The sequence below is a fragment of the Mobula birostris genome, chromosome 13, assembly GCF_030028105.1.
Source record: "Mobula birostris isolate sMobBir1 chromosome 13, sMobBir1.hap1, whole genome shotgun sequence".
In the NCBI taxonomy this organism is placed as follows: domain Eukaryota; kingdom Metazoa; phylum Chordata; class Chondrichthyes; order Myliobatiformes; family Myliobatidae; genus Mobula; species Mobula birostris.
The window spans coordinates 49,774,056-49,782,091 of NC_092382.1; the positions used below are offsets into that span (position 1 = coordinate 49,774,056).

Here is an 8,036-nt window from a genome sequence, read left to right on the forward strand (position 1 = left end):
AGTGATGTTACAGCTTTATCAATCTCTGGTTAGGTTGCGTCTGGAGTTTGCAGTCGCCCCATTACAAGAAGGAGGCCAAGGCTTTGGAGAGGGGAAAGAAGAGGTTTATAGGGAGGAGATCTATAAGGAGGATTTGCAAGAACTTGTGTTATTCTTTCCAGAATGGCAGCTACCAAGGGGAGATAGAGAGGCCTATAAGAGTCATAAATGCGGTAGGCAACTGTGATCTTTCTCACAATATCAAAATACCGTATAACAGAGGACACGCAGTTAAGGTGAGAGAGGAAAATGTTCAAAGGAGGTCTGCGGAGAAATGTTTAATATAAAACAAAGCCGAGAGTTGCGGTTTCTGGAATGTATTTCTAGCTTGGTAGTGAAGGCAGTGGTGTGTTTCAGATTCTGTGATAGACAAACAAACACACAGAGAAAGGACAGATATAGACAACACGCAAGCAGGGTGATTAGTATAATTAGGCATCATCGGCTAAATCATATCAACCCAACATCACAGACTGAATTGTCTCTTCCTGTCCTACAATGTCTAACTGGAGAAATAATCACTGATGAGGGAAATTTATTTTCCACTTCATGTTGAATATCAGTTCCTTCATTCTGAGTCTGTGACCGATGGTAATAGAATTCTCATTCAGGGGAAACATCCTCCCAGCCATCGGTCTGAATTATCTGGAAGAATCCATCAATTCTCCTCAAAATTCCAGAAAATACAGGCCTAGCTCATTCACTCTCCCCTCACACAGACAGCTTGCTATCTCTTGAAGCAGTCAAGTCAGTGTGAGGAACTGTGACTAGTCCTGGAAATAATATTCAATGTGCATTCAGGCAGAGGGATTAGTTTAATGAGGCTTAATTACATCAGCCCAACATCACAGACCAAATAGCCTTCTCCTTTCCTGCACTGTTGTATGTTTTAACTGGAGAAAGAATCACTGATTAAGGACATTTGCTTTCCACTCCTTCCTGAATATCCGTTCCTTCATTCTGGGACTGTGACACATGGTATTAAAATTATCATTCAGGGGAAACATTCTCCCTGCAATTGGTCTGAATGATCTGAAATAAGCCAGCAATTCTGCTCACAATTCCGGAGAATACAGACTCAGTCTCCCCGCACGCAGCAAGTGTGTCCTCCCAGAAACGAGACCTGTCAGCGTGAGGAATAGTCTCCACACCCTCTCTTCAATAGGGATAACTTTCCCAAGGAAATGTGACAAAACCTGGAACTAATATTCAACGTACATTCTCACCACACCCTGTAGGACCCCTCCCAGTCAGACATCTCTATACCTCTTCTCCAATCCTCCTGTATCACGGCACAGAATATCATTTGGCTCCCTAATTATTTGTGATACGTGAACGTTAACTATTAGTGATTTGTTGACAAGGACTGTCAGGTCCCTATGAACCGGTCACTCTGTCCCCATGTAAATGTGGATTTTCTAGTTTGTTCCTCTGGGAATGAATGGCCTCGCATTCCCCCATATTCTGTCTGTCTGCCACATCTTCACTCCGTCACTTCTGTCTGCATCCCCAAACTCTCGCTGCGTCCTTCTCAAACCTTGCCTTTCAGCTCTGTACAACAGCCAACATGGATATAATAAAGTTGGTCCTCACATCCAAATCGCCAATGTAGACTATGAACAGCTGGGGTCTCAGCCACAAACCCTGAGTCACCTAAATGTTGAACGTGTTCCATTTACTTCCTCTATCTGACCTTCACCTGCTAACTAATTCTCACACAGGCATAGTGTCCCGAACCCCATGTGCTTATCCGATCCTTTCTTAGGTTCTTCTAATACCACATTCATCAGCTCTCAATTAAACGTCTGTTTGTCCAATCCTGAGTCCACACTGACTCTGCCAGCCCCAGTGAGTATTTGGGGATTTGGTCTGTGTCTCTACCTGTAAGATACTGGTATAGAATACAATGGGAATATTACCCATCTGTGGTTCAGTGTAACCGTTGTATTGGTGACCTGTGTCGGGGTCTTGGGTTCAGTGTGGGACTGAATCTGAATATCTCTGCTGTCTGAAACTGTGGAACTGATGAGCTGTTGGTGTCTCTGTGCTCTGTAACGTACCTTCTGTGTCAGACAAGAGCGGCTGATCTGGTGCCTCGACAGGAGGGAATATCATAGTTGATTGCAGTTTGTTTTTTCCTGTGGGTACGAGAAAGAAACTCGGTCAGTGAGGGAGAGGTAAATGTCATGTGGTTCTGTGAAGCGGCCATTGCAGCCTGTGCCATTGTCAGTCTGTCGGTCTGACTCTCTCTCTCTCTTTCACACATATATAACATTGCATCTGATGCTTGTCTTTCTTTCATTCACTTTCAGCCATCCTGCGTCGATTCACCTCCCAATTTATTAGATTATGAAGACATGCAGTCCTCTTTTACTGTCATTTAGTAATGCATGCATTAAGAAAGGATACAATATTTCCTCCGGTGTGATATCACAAAACACAGGACAAGCCAAGACTGGAAAAAACTGACAAAACTGCAGAATTATAACATATAGTTACAGCAGTGCAACAATACTGTAACTTGATGAAGAAGCCCATGTGCACAGTAAAAGTTCAACGTCTCTCAAATGTACCTCATCTCACGCAGACGGGAGAAGGAAGAAAAACTCTCCCTGCCATGCCCGATCACAATCCGTCTCTGAGTCATCCGAAAGCTTCGAGCCTCCGAATCAGCTCTCCGACACCAAGTACTGAGCGCCATCTCTGTACGAACGATTCGACCTCAATCTCGGTCGCCAACAGCAGGCAAAGCCGGGGATTTTGAGGTCTTCCCTCCGGAAGATTCCCGACCGCGCCGTAACAACAGCAGCGAGCGAGCGCTTCTGAAATTTCTCCAGATGTTCCCCTGTGCTTTCACGTCCGTCTCCATCAAATCAGAATTTGGAGTCCTGTTTTTAATATTTAAGTGGTCTTCTCATTCCTTTGCCGATCGAAGCATTTCTTCGTAATTTTCATTTGATGTTCTTAAACGCCTATTACATCAGTAACATGTCAACATTCTTGAGCTTTGCCAGCACTTTGCATGTGTTGCCTTGAATTTCCAGCATCTGCAGATTATCTCATGTTTTGTACATCAGCATTGTGGTCATCTGATCGCCGCCATCTTGTGTGTGTGTGTTTGGCCAGGATGATGTTGAAAGTGCAAAACCGCAGGGACAGAAGTTGGGAGTTGGACGTGTCATTGACCTCTGTTTACAAATGGATAATTAGCGAAGACAAAATTGAAATCTGTAAATGTGGCTGCTTCGGGTCTTTGTCAATAGAACTCCGACATTCTTTTCAATAGAACACACATAAATGTTGCTGTTGAATGCAGCTGGCCAGGCAGCATCTCTAGGAAGAGGTACAGTCGATGTTTCAGGCCGAGACCCTTCGTCATGACTAACTAAATGAAGAGCTAATAAGAGATTTGAAAGTGGGAGGGGGAGGGGGAGATCCAAAATGATAGGAGAAGACAGGAGGGGGAGGGATGGCGCCAAGAGCTGGACAGGTGATTGGCAAAGGGGATATGAGAGGATCATGGGACAGGAGGCCTAGGGAGAAAGAAGTGCGGGAGGGGGAAGCCCAGAGGATGGACAAGGGGTATAGTGAGAGGGACTGAGGGGGAAAAAGTAGAGAGGGAAAAATAATGTGTGTATATAAATAGATAAATAACGGACGGGGTACGAGGGAGAGCTAGGGGATTAGCGGAAGTTTGAGAAGTCAATGTTCATGCCATCAGGTTGGAGGCTACCCAGACGAAATATAAGGTGTTGTTCCTCCAACCTGAGTGTGGCTTCATCTTTACAGTAGAGGAGGCCGGGGATAGACAAATCAGAATGGGAATGGGACGTGGAATTAAAATGTGTGGCCACTGGGAGCTCCTGCTTTCTCTGGCGGACAGAGCGTAGGTGTTCAGCGAAATAATCTCCCAGTCTGCGTCGGGTCTCACCAACATATAGATGGCCGCATCGGGAGCACCGGACGCAGTATATCACCCCAGCCGACTGACAGGTGAAGTGCCGCCTCACCTGGAAGGACTGTCTGGGGTCCTGAATGGTAGTGAGGGAGGAAGTGTAAGAGCATGTGTAGCACTTGTTCTGCTTACAAGGATAAGTACCAGGAGGGAGATCGTGGGGACGGATGGGGGCCGGGGGGGGGGACGAATGGACAAGGGAGTCGTGTAGGGAGCGATCCCTGCAGAAAGCAGAGAGTGGAGGGCGGGGGGAGCGGGAAAGATGTGCTTAGTGGTGGAATCCCGTCGGAGGTGGCGGAAGTTACGGAGAATTATATGTTGGATCCGGAGGCTGGTGGGGTGGTAGGTGAGGACGAGGGGAACCCTATTCCTAGTTGGGTGGCGGGAAGATGGAGTGAGAGCAGATGTGTGTGAAATGGGGGAGATGCGTTTGAGAGCAGAGTTGATGGTGGAGGAAGGGAACCCCCTTTCTTTAAAAAAGGAGGACATCTCCTTCATCCTGGAATGAAAAGCCTCATCCTGAGAGCAGATGCGGCGGAGACGGAGGAATTGCGAGAAGAGACAGGGTGAGAAGAGGAATAGTCCAGATAGCTGTGAGAGTCAGCAGGGTTGTTTCCACTGCCACATGTCCAGTCCTGGTATTCAGCATTCTCGGAATGGAATCGAAACCAGCCTCTGTGGATTCTGAAATCTGGATCTAAAAATAAACTGCTGTCGGATTCATCGATAGACCTCAGTGGGTCACGCAGATTTCCTTTCCCGAGGTGAGTACCGCTGAGGTAATGCCTAGGAATTTAGAAGTGCTTGTCTTCAGTCGGCTGAATATTGACATCAGAGACAATGAATGGTGTCGAATTACCATGTTTATTCAAGTGACTGTTGTCAGTTCGTCAGCGGCATAACCGTATCTCTGGAGACTGATCCTTTGTATAAATCAGAGCCGGTTTGAATGCATTAGCTCAGAGTTGCTGAAGGAGCTGTGAGTTCAGAAGCAAGACAATTGGCAGATTATTACTGAAATGGGGTATCCAGTCCTTTTACGGATAGGAGAAGTTTACTATCCATTTATTTCAGCCTTTGGAATTCCCGGTAAGCCGCAGAATCGGCTGCCGTTGGTGGGAATTGAAGTTAAATGCCAACGTAGTAATCGTTTCTGTCGCTGGTTTCCACGGTCACATGTTCAGTCCTAGTGTTCGGCATTCTCGGAATGGAATCGAAACCAGCCACTGTGGATTCTGATGTCTGGATCTAAAAATAAAACGCTGTAGAAATCATCGGTGGACCTCAGTGGGGCAGGCGGATTTCTTCCAGCGGTTTGTGTTTCAATGATGTAATGCTCGGGTCTCTGTGCTTTTGGTCTCGAAGCAGCTACACTGCATTTGCCAATATTGTGTTTATACTGCTGTGGAGATGATAACAATTGATTGTCTGCATTGGTATGTCAGCGGTCGTGTGAGGTACGTGTAATGATCAAACCATCGATTAGTGATAACGATTTAGGAAATGTGATGAGTTCTATGCTGCAGCATGGAACTTGAGGATTTTTAGTAAATGTGTGCGGTGTGACAGAAAATAAAACAGTTGATGGACAACACAATGACGTCGCTGCTGATCAATACTGTGAAGTGTATTCTATCATATCCACATCTGACCCCTCTACAGACATTGCACTGCGTCACCGAGTCTGCTACTGGACGTTGAATCCCTCTCCCCGGCTTCCCTGTGATGGATTCAGTCGGAGGCTTCGAGTATATCTGTGAGACTGTATCAGTCTACGCTGTGACTGCTGCCTCGGACAATGTTCTGTTGTAAAATCAGCGAGGTGAGAAATGCTGGAATAGGGAACAAACACGGGGCATGCTGGAGGCACAAAGTAGCATCTATAGAAAGAGAAAGTCGTGTCATAAGGGCTCTCTGTAAACAGTTCAAACAAAATACACGCTAACTGCTTTCCCACATATTCAATTTTGCCTGGATGAGTGGTTCCGGGATTTCCTGTTTCTGTTTCGTCCTTCGGCTATTCTGTCGCTGACAGGGAGTTGCATGGAAGTTGATGATTGTCTAATGCCAGAATCCCGCCATCAGCGTCCAGATTTATTAATTTCATTCATATCAGACGCGGATGACGCCGATAGAAAATGTTTCAACCAGTACTGACTCTGAGGTTACCTTGCTTTATCTTTCCGCTGCCTCTTCACATTTTGGTCATCAGAAAGGAATCTGAATTCAAATCATTTGGCTTTATTTTTATGCATAAACTCAGTCAGCTCTTCGACATTTCTTCACCCTTCTACCGCTAAATGCAGCATTAAAGTCCAAATATTACATGATCCCCGAAAACTGCTGCATTGGGTTCTGCTCAGTTTTTTCTCAATTTGCTATTTCCTGTCTCTCTTCCAGCGAACCTGGTGGCGATCGTAATCCTTTCCCGGGGGAAGTGCGGTCTCTCCAAATGTGTTACTCGCTACCTGGTGGGAATGGCAGCGGCCGATCTCCTGGTCGTTATCTCGCAACCGCTGCTGATGTGGACTGCTTGGATTTATTTTCCACAATCATTCCTGTTCATTACTCCTGTGTGCAGTCTCGCCAGATGGTTGATTTTTGCGAGCGCTGCGAACTCTGTCTGGCTAACGGTCGCTTTCACCGTCGATCGATTTATGGCTATTTGCTGTCAGAAGCTGAAAACAAAATACTGCACCGAGAGAACGGCGGCTGTGGTTATCGGGTCAGTGAGTGTGTTGGCCTGTTTGGGGAGTATCCCCTGGGGCTTTACTTCTGAACCTCTTGTAATAATTGATGGTGTTCCCTGGTATTGTGTTCTTACATCGAGCTACAAATACTCTCCTTCTTGGGCGGTATTTGAGTTGTTTCACCGCATTTTTACCCCTTGTGTCCCATTCTTTCTGATTTTGTTGTTCAATATTCTGACAGCCAGGCGGATTCTTGCGGCCAGTCGAGCCCGCAGGGGACTCCGGGGACAAAAGAGTGGAGAGAATGACAAGGACCGGGAGATGGAGAACCGACGCAAATCCATCGTTTTGCTCTTCAGCATAACCGGTAGTTTCATACTGTTGTGGGGAACACGTTTGGTATTTTATATCTATCAACGGATTTCAATGAGTTTTGTTTATTATTCTGTCATGAATCCTGTTTACATTGTAGAAGAGACATCGGGAATGCTGGAAATTCTCAGTTCCTGCACCAACACGTGTATTTACGCCCTGACTCAGAGCAAATTCCGAGAGGACCTCAAGAATGCGGTGATATACCCACTGAACTGGATTTTGAAACTCATTAAACGATATAAATAAATGCTGTGCAGTAGTACAATTCAGCTGCTTTCATGTCCCTATTCTGTACTCCCACTTGTGAGCAAACGGAAACAGTATGATGAACACAGTTACTGAAGGTTGTCTGCCTGAATAGTTAGATGTTCACTCTTTTCCAAAGTTGCTCCCTATCTGCTCAGTTGTTCCAGCATTTTGTGTGTGTTGCCTTACAGATACAAAACGGCTATTTACAGCCGATCCCGACGGTACCCTAGCCTCAGCATCCCAGAAAAATCCCCTTTGCATCTCACCCTCGCCATGCTGAAATTGAATGTTGAGGCGAACCTGTCACTCCTTCTTCCCAATTCGGACAAAACTGTCTGTTTTTGGAGTATAATTTCGTCACTATCAATTCTCCTGTTCCCATCATTACCCTTCCTTTCCTTCACGCTCCTTTTCGCCTCTGTCTCTACGTGTAGTTTTCCTTTTGTTTTCCCGTTTGAACTAATTTCCAGTAACAGAATTTTAGCTTTCAGAGAAAGAGTTGCCGGGGGGGGGGTGGATGGGGGGGCGGAGGTGGTGGTTGGGTGGAAGAGGAGATGCTGTGAACCTAAGAACAAAAGACACAGTGAAGAGAAATGGGAACTGATGTGGTCTAATCCTACACAAAGTGCTGGAGAAAAGCTTCAGCAAGCTCAGGCAGCGGGACTGGAGAGAGAGAGAGAGAGAGAGAGAGAGAGAGAGAGAGAGAGAGAGAGAGAGAGAGAGAGAGA

General features: G+C 46.1%; 1 long non-coding RNA gene across 1 annotated transcript; it reads left to right on the plus strand.

The window, feature by feature from the left end:
- The first annotated feature begins 4,907 nt into the window (after nucleotides 1-4,907).
- LOC140206829 (uncharacterized) lies at nucleotides 4,908-7,326 on the plus strand. The gene is made up of 3 exons (XR_011888403.1): nucleotides 4,908-5,451; nucleotides 6,395-6,719; nucleotides 6,926-7,326. It is a non-coding gene; the product is annotated as an uncharacterized lncRNA (long non-coding RNA).
- Nucleotides 7,327-8,036: the final 710 nt, after the last annotated feature.